This window comes from Cryptomeria japonica, chromosome 9 (assembly GCF_030272615.1).
Source record: "Cryptomeria japonica chromosome 9, Sugi_1.0, whole genome shotgun sequence".
In the NCBI taxonomy this organism is placed as follows: Eukaryota; Viridiplantae; Streptophyta; class Pinopsida; order Cupressales; family Cupressaceae; genus Cryptomeria; species Cryptomeria japonica.
In genome coordinates this window covers 244,152,988-244,166,329 of record NC_081413.1, presented here as the reverse complement: position 1 = coordinate 244,166,329, position 13,342 = coordinate 244,152,988, and positions in this window count along the sequence as shown.

Genomic DNA, 13,342 nt, shown 5'->3' with positions numbered 1-13,342 from the left:
ATAGCGAGTGTCAAGGTGGAAGATGAGGTGTCATCTAGGTAGATCTGAAAGTGAGCCAAGATGTGCCACATGGTGGAGTGCAGAAGAAGAACCAAGGTCCAGTGGCAGATGAAATGGCAAGACAGATCAGGTCTAGTGGCAGGCAAGGTGGATCCGCAATCAAACCAAAATGTGACGTGTGGCACAAATAGACAAAGAAAAGAGAGAGCCACTCAAGCAGGGTTAAAGGTCAAGTAGATAAGGATGATCAAATGGCCAGATGAATCGATCCAATGGTGGTCGCTATACCATGATCAGAATGTGCTCGATGTGTATTCATTGTGAGTTGGCAACTAACCGCTAGCGGCACCCAATAGACTGAGGTGGTTAAGGCAAATGGTTGAAGTGAAATAGTTTGGCGGTGCAGAGCTTATTGAACAAACTTAGGCTGCGATGGATCTCAAGACAGACTAACCGAAACCAACAATTTCATAGATATGAGGTTCATCGAAGAAATCAGACACGGTCCCATCAAAAACAAAAGGTATCGATGAAACTGATGAATCGATAGGACCTGTGAATAGCTCGCTGATGAGGAAGTTTGGCCAAAAAGATAAAGGGTGATCCTCGAATGAAGCAAAAGAAGATACATGGTGGGAATGGATGCACAACAAAGGGGAAAATTCTTGAAAATAATAAAAGGGAAATATATTCTCTTATTTATGTTATTTAAAAGTGCATTAAAGATAAAATTTATTTATATTTGAATAAATACCTTGAATATACATCTTAGGGTAAAGTATTGTTTTTTTATATAAATGGATGTTATATTCGCATAATTATTTTCTTAAAATATAAATAGTTTGGTTTTACTGGACTATTTTAAACCAGTATTTATACAAAGATAATTGACTTTTCAAAATATAAGGAGGAGTATACCTAATTTTCAAAATTAAGGAATTTGATTGGATTATCTTGTGTGCAGGAAATAATGAGAGGATGATGAACTTTTTTCGAAGATTTTATCAAGATGGAGAATAGAAGACACATTATTAATGCATCATTTAGTATTTTTTAAGTTTATCATTTATAATTTTATATTAAATCAAAGGGTGTGTCCTTTGGAGGGAAACTGTCTATGTATGAAAGGGTGTGTCCTTTCATATATGATTTTTCATTCAGATAGTTATAGGGAGTCATTTTGTATGTAACAAAGGGGGCTCATAAGATCAAGAAACTATTGTAAGGATTGAATATCATATTTTATTAGAGAAGTCAATAGGTAGAAGAAGTATCATTTTGTGCAAATAATCTGTAAGAAAGTATTTACAAGTGCAACTTATGTATGCAATTATTTCTTGAAGATTAATATACAAGATTCATTGTCTCTTTGGCCAAATATTGTGTACACTTTTGTGTTGATGAGTTATTTTTGTCCTCTTGATAAATCTATTTATAGATTTGCTATGATGTGAATCACATGTCATTGCATTAAGTGAAAGATTGATTTCTTATTGTTTGTTTAACACATATTGAACCTTCATAATTGATGAGAAATTGTCTCTTGAGTTGATAATATATTTTGTCCATGGAGTGTCATATATATCCCCGGATAGAGGCACTAGTTTGTTATTGATCTTTTAAGGTTTTGATCTGTATGCATTCAAGGTCCTTGATAGAGAAATGTTCTTCCCAAATCTTATATGAAATGATCTATGAAGATTTTATTTAAATCCTAAAAGCAATCTCATTTTTAATATACATTCACAATCATTTCTTTTCAAAGAATTCAGTTAAAGCACATAATAAAGTATAGTTGTAGAACAATAATTTGCCAGTTGTGTAAACTTGCTAAAAGGTTTAAATCCACTATAAATAACCTCTTTAGTTCTTGAGAGTAAAAGGCACACCCACCTAGATTTAGTGGAGCCTAAAGTGCAAAGGGATTTGGTCTTCAACCATCCCTGTTCGTTGGCCAAGGCTGATTTGATTACTTGAGGATTTGGCATGTCTTTTGGTTTTCCAATCTGTGGTTTTGGGTACCAACAGATTGGTGACTCTGCTGGGGAGTTGTCACATGAATTTTTTAAGAATCTTTGGTAGTTTATTTCAAACTCTACTAGAGGAGAGATCCCAAAAGATCAGTTAAGTTGGTAAAATTTCCTCTTAGAAGATGGCAACTCTAGATTTTAATACATGAATAACAATTGGTATGTTAAGAAAATAAGAGAAACCCCTAGGAATTTGTCAATAAGATTTATGCAGGGGAGGAGGTCTCTGCACAAGGGATAAGAAGATTTTGTTCAGTTGAGTCCTAAGAAAAGGAACAAAGAGAAGAAATTCAACATGGTGTTTGAAGGATATAAGAGATTTCCTAGTAGGAAGGAAGATTCTTCATCTATTGGAAAATCTGAAAATAGGGAGGAAAATCCGTTCTATGAAATAAGTATAAAAGATAATAGACATAGTCATGATGAGATCTTGACTGAGGAGGAAAAGCAACTGGATGAAATCATACTTAAAATGGCCAATTTAAATGGAGATGAATCCAAGATGGCAAAAGCTATTAAGAGACAACCAAATTGGGTGTTGAAAAAACTAGGAATAAATAGAGATACAATTCAAAGCCCTAGGTCAGAAGAAATTGAAGACAAAAGTAAAGGTGAAGGAAATAGGCCAGCAATTCCTAAATATAGTCCCCCTCATCTGAGAAGAATAGAACAACCTTTTGTAACATGATAACCCATTATTAAATGGAACTAGAAGATGGAGGGATGTGCATAGGGATCAAAGTGAAGAAAGACATGAGGATAGAAGAAGGAACAGAAATGGGGGAAATGGTGGGAACTGGAATAACACAAATAAGGGTAACCATATAGGAGGTAATGGGTATGGTAGCCATCAAAATAATGGACATAATAGAGGTAACAATGGAAATTATGGAAATGGCAATGGTGGAGATAGGAACAACAATAATGGAAATGGAGGTGATAATGGAAACAATGACAATAATAATGGTGGTAGAAATAGTGGGAACAATGGTAGTTATGGAAACAATGGTGGATTTAATAGAGGAAGTATGAACAATCAAGGAAACCATCATGTTGGCAGATGGCCTATGATCATTGAAAGATACAGATAGTTGAATTTCACTAGCATTGTTGGTTATCCAAATTAGATCACTAGTGATTTAAGATCAGCAATCCCCAAATTCTCAGGAAATGGAACTGATTCAGCAGAACAACATGTAGTTAATATAAAAAATATCATTGAAGAGTTTGATTTTCCTCATGAGGACATATTCATAAAGTTGTTTGTTCAATCTTTGATAGAGGATGCAAGGGAATGGTATAGGAATCTTCCTGATGGATGTATTGGCAGTTGGGGTGATTTTGTAACATTGTTCTTGGAAGAATATGGAGATCACAATGATCCTTCATTTGCATACCATGAATTAACAAGTATAAAGAAAAATCAGAATGAATCAGTTGTTGAGTTTAATAAAAGATTTAATAAAGTATTAAATAGAATACCCAGAGATGTTAGACCTATTGATTCTTTTCTGATTAACTTTTACCTGAGTGCTTTTGAAAGCAAAACCCATTATGAGATTTTGTCTCATAGACCTAATACTCTTTAACAAGCATTCAACATTGTTGCTACTATTGAGAACAATAGGAAGGTTGCTAGGAAAATTGCTAAAAGAGATGATCCAAAGTTATACAATACTAGGATTCTCAAGAAAGATGACCTTACTCAGATCATGGATATGCTTAAGGACATAAAAGGTAAACAAAATCTTAATGAAAAGCCACCATACAGAAATAATAAGAAAATGAATTTCAATAGGCCCAGACTCCATGATATGCTTTATAACACCAATTTGAAGGATGGGAAGCTAGTAAAACTAGATCCGAGCAAAGAAGCTCTAGATCCATGGAAGAGAGAAAATAAATTTCTGGGAGATTTTCCATGGTGTGAGGTCTGCAACCTTCCCCATGATGAAAATTAATGCATGATTGCACAGGGTCTGGTGGATGATTGGCATCAAGAAGATGAATGTGAGCCTATAATTAATGTTCTATCATCAGATCCTATGTGAGGTAGAGATGAGGATTCATCAAAGGAAGAGAAAGATTTAGATATGCAAAGGATGAGAAACCATCAGTAGTATAGCATGCAATAGGTTTTTTCTGATGATGATGAAGATACCCCTACCATGAGAAAATTGTTTCAAGAGGAAGAAATGCCTTCTTTGAGAAACTTGACTGAAGAGGAGAAGAGATAATTCACAGTGGTTGTTGTTTCCTAGGCCAAGAGTAATTTCCAGTTGTGAAACATAATAGTGAATCCTGAACAAGGGAGGCCTACAGGAATATTCGCAAAAGTCTCTAAACAAAGTGTGAACAAGGAGGCAAATGACAATAAAGGAAAAGAGGATCCAAGTGAACCGACAAGGAAGATTGATGCTCCAAAGTTGGTCAAGCCTATAGAGAAAAAATTAATCAGTAAGCCTCTTTCAAACTGTGGAAAGTTTATGCCGCAAGCATTGTCTCAGGTAAAAATTTCCACGCCTTTGCTTAAAGTGATGAAATTTTCAGATTACAAGAATGAGACTTTGAAAATCATATCCAATGTGGGTGATACAAATAAAGAAAATTCAAAACCAAAAGAAGATCCTCCTGTGATATATTTAGGCATGTCCATTACCAAAAACTTCACACAAGTGGATCCTTTTTATTTAACATTGCTTATAAACAATAAGATGGTAAAAAAATGCATGATAGACTCAAGAGCAGTAGTGAATATTATGCCAGAGGATGTCATGAAAGAGCTAGGAATGAAGGTAGATATCCCCTATGTAAAATGTTATGCAATGTGTAATAGGCCAGTCCCAGTGATCGGGATCATGAAGGATATTTAGTTCAGGTTTCTAGCTTGTCCAGACACTACCTATAAAATAGATGTAATAGTTGTACAAGTGCTTGCAAACTATGGAATGTTGCTATCCAAACAGTGGTCGAACTTGGTATGTGGATATGTGCAATTAGATCTATCATATGCTACCATCTTAGTCAAAGGAACAGAGGTAAGAATCAACAGAGAACCGAGATCTCCCTACCTCATAAAGGAAGTTGATTCGGATCAAGTAACCTGCTTTTACCATTCTGACATGGACAACTTTCAGGTAAGTATTTGTCAATCTTTACAAGTTGAAAAAATTGCAGAGGCTATTAAACGCGATGAAAGTTTAATTTGGAAATTGTATTTTGATGGTGCCTATAGTAAGGATGGAAATGAAGCAAGCGTTGTGTTTATTTCACCTAAAGGAAAGTCTTTTAAATACTTTTTCTCATTGGCTTTTGAATGTACAAATAATATTGTTGAATATGAAGCTCTCTTATTAGGACTTAAATTAGCAAACAGGCATGGCATTAAGTTGCTAACAATTTATGGTGATTCAAAATTAGTTGTTTCACAAGTTAGAGGCAAATTTGCTGCAAAAAATACAAAATTAAAAAGTTATAGGAATGAAGTTTGGGATTATATTGAACTTTTTGATTCCTTTTCCATTAATTGGACTGAAAGATCCAATAATATTTTGGTATACTTTATGGCTAACTTGGTAGTTAAACATAATGATATCCCTTTTGATGATATTACACAAGTTGAAATTAAAACAAGACCATATGTTCCAGATAATGTTAAGAGTTGGCAAGTGTTTGATGATGGCAAGGATCTGCAAAGATTTCTCTTTTGTGAAGATCAACAAGCACACCAGCAGATTGATTGGAATGGACTTGTAGAAGATGAGGATGGCACGAAAACAGTACTTGGGCAAGAGGTGTTGTAGATGAAGACAAATAAAATCCCAAAGGGATTGGTATAGCTGGAAAGAATGTTTGATGATAAAGATATGACTAGTTTTAGACCTAGTTCAGGAGGGTGTGAAGGTGTTGAAAAATTAAACTTGGGAAGTGAGAGAAATCCAAGAGAAGTGTATATTGTAATAAGTCCCACACCAAAGATTAGAACAACATTGATAAATTTATTGAGGAAGTATAGGCATGTCTTTTCCTAGTCATATGATGACCTTAAAGCATACAGAGAAGACCTTTTTTAGCATGAAGTACCATTAAAACTGAATGTTAAACCTTTCAGGAAAAAGAAAAGGCCTATAAACCCTACCTTTGCTCCTAAGATGAAGGAGGAGTTAATGAAAATGAGAAATGCAGGGATTATTGAGCCTATAAGACACTCAACGTGGGTGTCAAACTTACTACCAGTACAAAAGAAAAATGGTGATATTAGGTTATGTGTAGATTTCAAAAATGTAAATGTCTCATCTTTCAAGGATAACTATGCTTTGCCTAAAATGGAATCTCTATTGCAGAAGGTTACAGGAAATGAATTGTTGTCTATGATGGATGGGTTTTTCAGGCTATAACCAAGTTAAGGTCGAGGAGTTAGAGAAATACAAGACAACCTTAACTACACCATGGGGGACTTATGTGGGACTTATGTGTATGCAAGGATGCCTTTTGGGTTAAGAAATGCAGGAGATGCATTCCAGAGGGCCATGAATGTAGCCTTTGAAGGGTTAATTGATCATATTTTAGCAGTGTATCAAGATGATATGACTGCTTATTCTAAAAATGCAGAAAACCATTGTAACGACTTAGAAAAAAAAAATACTAGAGCATTAGAATATGGCATATATTTGAATCCTAAAAAATGTCACTTTGGGGTTACTGAATGAAAGTTGTTAGGCCATATTGTTTCCAAAGATTGTGTAAAAATTGATCTAGAAAGGATTGATTCTATTGATAAAATTCAAATCCCAAATACAGTTAAAGAAATTCAATAATTTTTTGGTCAGATTAACTTTGTAAGAAGATTTGTTTCAAACTTCTCTAAAATTATAAAGTCTATTGCTAAAATGTTGAAAAAGGGTGCTAAAATAAAATGGACTAATGAGGCTCTTGAAGCTTTTGTAAATATCAAAAGAGCCATCAAAGAAGCCCCCGTATTATAATCACCTGATTTCTCTAAACCCTTCCAAGTGTTTTCATTTGCTTCATTCCATACTATTATTGTTGTCATGTTACAAAACAATGATGAAGGTTATGAATAGCCAGTGGCATTTTTTATCAAAACATTGCAAGAATCTGAGTTGAATTATGATTTAAATGAAAAACAAACTTATTCTCTTGTGAAAGCTATGAAATATTTTAGACCTTATCTAGTTGGTGCCACTGTCATTGCCTATGTACCAAATGTTGTTGTTAAAGACATATTCAGACAGTCAGAAACTACTGGGAGGAGATGCAGATGGATAAATCAGATCCAATAATTCAATATTGATCTACAAATCACAAATTTGGTAAGGGTTCAAGGTTTGACAAAGTTAATGGTAGAATCCAATTTTGAAGTAGCACGGGTAAATTGGGTAGAGTTGGAAAATGTACAAATTAGCATTGAGAGATGTCCTTGGTATACAAATATTGTATATTACTTAAGATACATGAAATGTCTAGATAGTTTAAATGATAGTCAGAAGAGGACTTTAAATCTTCAAATGTCTAAGTATGTGCTACTTAATGGAGATCTATACTAGAAAAATAGAGATGGTATTCTTTTATTGTGTCTAGATGAGTGTCAAGTATCTATTGTTTTGAGAAACTTACATGAAGGCATATGTGGAGGCCATTTCTCAGCTAAAACCATTGCTCATAAAATTCTAAATGATGATTATTATTGGCCCCAAATTTTTAGAGATAGTCATGCTTATATCAAAAAATGTGAAGCATGTCAAAAGTTTTCGGGAAAACCTAAGTATAATGGATCCATTCCTCTCAAATCCATGCATACAGAGGAACCATTCTAGATGTGGGGTATTGACTTCATAGGGGAAATAGAAAACAAATCTAGTGGTGGGTATAAATGGATTTTGGTGGCTACTAACTATTTTACTAAGTGCGTTGAAGTCATTCCTACAAGACAGGCTACCAGCAAAGTTATGATAAAGTTTCTTTTGGAAAACATTCTTACTAGATTTAGGGTACCTCAGAAAATTGTGGCAGATAATGGGATGTGTTTCAGATCGAATGACTTCTCTGATTTCTATGAAAACTATGGCATCACTTTGTCCTATTCATCACCTTACCATCCCCAAGGAAATGGGCAAGCAAAATCCAGCAATAAAAACTTGTTGAAGATTATCAAAAGGATGTTGGGTGATAATAAAAGAGATTGGGATTCAAAATTGATATCAGCAATATGGGCTGATAGAGTGATGGTCAAGAAGTCCATAGGATTTTCTCCCTATGAGCTTGTGTATGGCAAAGAAGAAAGATTACCTTTGAGTAATTTCCTCCCAGTTTATAAATTTGTTACAGAGGCATTTTCAGAAGAAGTAAACTTTATGGGGGACAGATTGATGTCTTTGGCCGAGTTGGATGAATGTACAAAAGAGGCTTTAGAAAGAAATATTCAGAAACAACAGATGGTTAAGGATTTACATGATAAAAGGGCTTGTGATAGAACTTTTGAGGAGGGAGAATGGGTACTAAAATGGGATGCCAAATACCAAGACAGAGGAAAACATGGAAACTTTTATGCACTCTGGCTAGGACCTTATATCATCTTTGCAAAAGGTGGAGAAAGATCATATTACTTGCAGGATACTAATAGAGAAGTGTTGGAATTTCCAGTTCATGCTCAATATCTCAAACATTTCTTCTCTTGATGATCATGGAGTATTTCATGTATTATAGTAAGATAGTTTTTTCTCTTGTTTTATGTTATATGTTTTCAATTTTCATTTTGGTCTCCTTTCCAGAGATAACTAGCATCTTGCTATGTCCTTAAAGAGAACATACATCCCCAAAAAGAGCCACTGTTAGCACATATTTTTACAAAATAATTTGTGCTCTATATAGATGCCCTTTTCCTTATCAGTCAAGCATTTACTGCGGGTGTTTTATATGGAGGAGCATACTGAAGAAAATGGAGTTGTCCAAAGATTAACTGGCATCGCCAAGACCCCCAAACCTATGCATATAGATGGTGGAAAAGGCTTTGGAAATATTCAAGTGTGTTGCACTATCAAAGGGAAAGCCTTTATCCCACATTGTTTGTGGGATAAGCTCATTTAACGTTTAAGTCCAAAACGGCTCGTATGATAACTGTCGAAAGACAGAAGGCTTTTGGCATGAAGAAGGCTAAAGCCGGTGGACCGCACGTGCGCGCGTATCCTAAGGAAGCCAGTTTTACAATAGCGTGGCACAAATGGATGCGCAACAAAGGGGAAAATTCCTGAAAATAATAAAAGGGAAATATATTCTCTTCTTTACGTTATTTAAAAGTGCATTAAAGATAAAATTTATTTATATTTGAATAAATGCCTTGAATATACATCTTAGGGTAAAATATTATTTTTTATATAAATGGATGTTATATTCGTAGAATTATTTTCTTAAAATATAAATACTTTAGTTTTACTAGACTATTTTAAACCAGTATTTATACAGAGATAATTGACTTTTCAAAATCTAAGGAGGAGTATACCTAATTTTCAAAATTAAGGAATTTGATTGGCTTATCTTGTGTGTATGATATAATGAGAGGATGATGAATATTTGTCAGAGATTTTATCGAGACGGAGAATAGAAGATGCATTATTAAAGAATCATTTAGTATTTTTAAAGCCTCTCATTTGTATCTGGTTGGTCCCGGTAGGATGATTGGTTTCTGGTTGGTAAGACCATGCTAATCCAGTATGCTCCAATATGCTTTGGTCTATGGAATTGGTGTGGATTAGTTATTCATTTATTCATGATGTGTATCACATTTAGTTGGTTTCAGATTTGATGATCTGGAAGCTATCACTTGTTCTAGTAAGCCTTTTGGTTATTGGTGAGGGTTTCATCGGCAAAGATTTGTTGAAGATCTTTTGTTATTATAAATAAGTGGTGTTGGTGTGGCTTCTAGAACGGAATAATGATGCTTATGGTTATCATGTTCATGTTCCAATTGTTCATGGTGTTTTATTTTGCTTATGGTGACCTATTTTGGGTCTGGTACTATCTAGGTTATGGACCGGTTTCTATAACGTGTTGGAGGATGTTCTTGATGCATTACTGGCGGGATTTAAGGATTGGTTTACATTGTTTTTGGCCTAAGCTGACTTGGTTGATCATTAGATTGTGGGCTTATGTTATGAACTTATTGTATTATCTTTTAGGTGGCCGACCTAATTGTTTAGGTACTGGGTTGGTATAAATATGATGTAAGATCTCTTTGTAGATCATAGGACATCATGTATGTAAGAGAATAATGTTGTAAACATTCATGAAAAAGACTTGGTCGATCATAGGTGATTGATTGGGTTTGTGGAAGGGGTTTAAGTCCTCTGGTATTGAGCTTAACTAGAACTGTACTCAGGCATGGGAGATACTATACTTGTAGTTCAATCTTCATTCTGCATTGTTGTTCGACATTTTTTGTAGTTAGTGAGACTCCTTTTGTGATGAGTAGTGTGCTCTACATTGTTGGCCTTCTACATGTGTAGGCCCCTTATTGTAATATTTATTCATCTGATCAGTGGATAGATATTGTGGGTCTCTAATCCCACTGTGGCTTTTCCTCTTTGAGGTTTTCCACGTATAAATTTATGGTGTTATGGTGTTTATCTTTGCGTTTTCATTATTTCTTATTGTATATATTTTTATGTTTACCAGTTTCTGAGTTGTTGTATTAATAAGGTTAAAATTCTTCATTTGGGTAGAACATTGATTCACCCCCCCTCTCAGTGCTCTTGGATCCGACCAACATATTTATCTATTGTGCTCTCCCAAAGGACCCAAGATACTTCATAGGTACTTAGATACGGGAGATTCTTTTGTCATACACCTTCTTCTATTTGTCATATCTTCCTTTTCAATTTTTGGAGATGATGCAAAGAATTGGGGGCATCTTTGGCCTTCTTCCATGTTGACCCAAATTTTTATTTTATCTTTGTCTTCATGTGCTCTTCTTTAGGTCTAAGGACTTTGGCACTATGATGATATACCCATCTCGCAATTGTATTACATATTCTCACTGCTATGGGTTCTGACACCAAACTATCAGATCCCCCTGTCCTCTTGCATTCATCTTTGATGTTGTGGACATTCATGTGTCACCTGCTACTGGTGGCATTCCACATAAACATCTTTCTATGTTGACATACCACAACTTCTCTTCACCTTAGAATGACATGCCTTTCTTGTATATCATTCTAAGGGGAGCCATCATATCTGTATTTCTACATGATCTGTATTTAGTCTCTTACATTTATGTTTCTTGTCAATCACTTTTTCATGTTTGCCTAGGTGTGGGCCAAACCACTCGATCTCTTTCTTTGTCATGTTTTGCCTAGGTGGGGGCCAAGCCACTTGATCTTTTTTGTCTAGATGAGGGTGAAACCATTTGATCTATTTCTTTTGTTCGCCTTTGTAGGAGTCAATCTACTACTTACCAAATTTATCTTCAATCGCCCAATCGCATGGCTATCTAGCACATTGCTATCCATGTTGGCTAAAATCTCGCCCTATCGTATGGTTATTCATGCTGGCATACATCATCGCCCTATCATATGGCTATTTATCATAATGCACTTTGTTATCCATACTCACATATATCATATCATAGTGGTTTCTTACCTTGTATCTTTTCATAATTAGGGGTTTTCCTTCAAGTGAGGTTTGTTTTTGTTATGCTATATTATCTATCATCCATCTTAATCTATCATTTATATTACCATCTGACATATTAGTCCACAACTAGTGTGTTTGTGATGTATCGACTAGTAATATCTATTTCAAACTTCATCTTTATCATGTTCGGGGAAACATTATCTAATCAACGAAATTCTACCTCCTCATCACAACTCTTTTCTTTATCTTCCTCTACTTTAGCTTCGCATCTCTAAACAAAGACATGCTTGCTAAAGTAGGGGCAAAATATAATATCAAAATCCCCACCTTATACAAATTCAGCGTAACAAATGGTGCCTTCTTCCATGTCATCAAAGGTTGTGTACCATAATTTTTTTCTTCTTGCCCACCAACATCAATTTTCCTTGCAGAGCCTATATCTCTCCCATTTGAAGGCATTTTGGGGGATTATTTTTCATTCTTGATTGTTTTCTTATAGGTTAGATATTTTGGAGATCTTCTTGAGAAATATTGACAAGTTCTCACAACACAACCATTGTTATATTCTCTCAAACAATTTCACAACATTATCTTCACAAGTCTTGGAAGGGAAGTTCACTTACTTTCCTTGATTTATTTGTACATTCATAATCCTTTTCTCCAATACATCTATTATTCCAATTGTGTTTCTTTCATCTTTATCATTTCATTTCATTTTTTCTATTATTTGGGTTGTCTGTGGAGGTGGAAACACCAAAACGGGGGTGTGACTAAAGAAGACTCGAAAACACAGCCCCCAACATTTTCCTTCTTGCTTGTGTGTAGATTTATAATCGTAAGAAAGCAATAATTTTGTGGGAGGCTTCAATTGTGGATTGGTTGTAAGTTTCTTTCATTTCTTCTGACTTTATTTTAGTGCTTGGCATTCTGCATTGATAATTTACTTTTGTACAGCATCATTTGTGTAGTAGTTTTCTCACATATGTTGCTCCCGTACAACTTTTGTGCTTTGTTCATACAAGATAACAATGCACCACACTGGTGTCCCAATTTTGTGTGCTCATCCTAAGGATAGAGACTTGGTAGAGTCATCTGGGAGCATCATTTATAGTTTGTTAACTTATTTTTGTATTTCCATCCCCTCTCTCACCCTTTGCACTAGTTTGAGTGATGTAAAACGAAGGTAGGTTTGTTCCTTTGGCTTCATCACCTCGAGGGTAACAAATCCCATCCTCTATAATAATGTCAAGGGTGAAGATAACTAGGAAATGAATATATTATCTTGGAACATTAGATGGTTAAATATACCTTAGAAAAAACACATTTTAAGATGTATGATTATTAATAATAAATTTGAACTTTTATTCTTCAAGAATATAAGATGTTAGATTTAGTTTTTACTCAAATTATTGAGAAACTATGGTTTAATACTAAATATTAAAGTAGATCTATTGAAGGTGTGTCTAGAGGGATAATTACCATGTGTAATCCTCTCTTTTTCATAGGTAATATGATCAATTAGTACAAAAACAACCTTAGAATTGACTTTACTATGGTTTCTTCAAATGACTATTGGAATCTCACTAATGTGTATGCTCCAAACACTAGAGTTACCAAGAAGGTTTTATGGGATATATTAACTTCCCTAATAAAACACAGTTGCA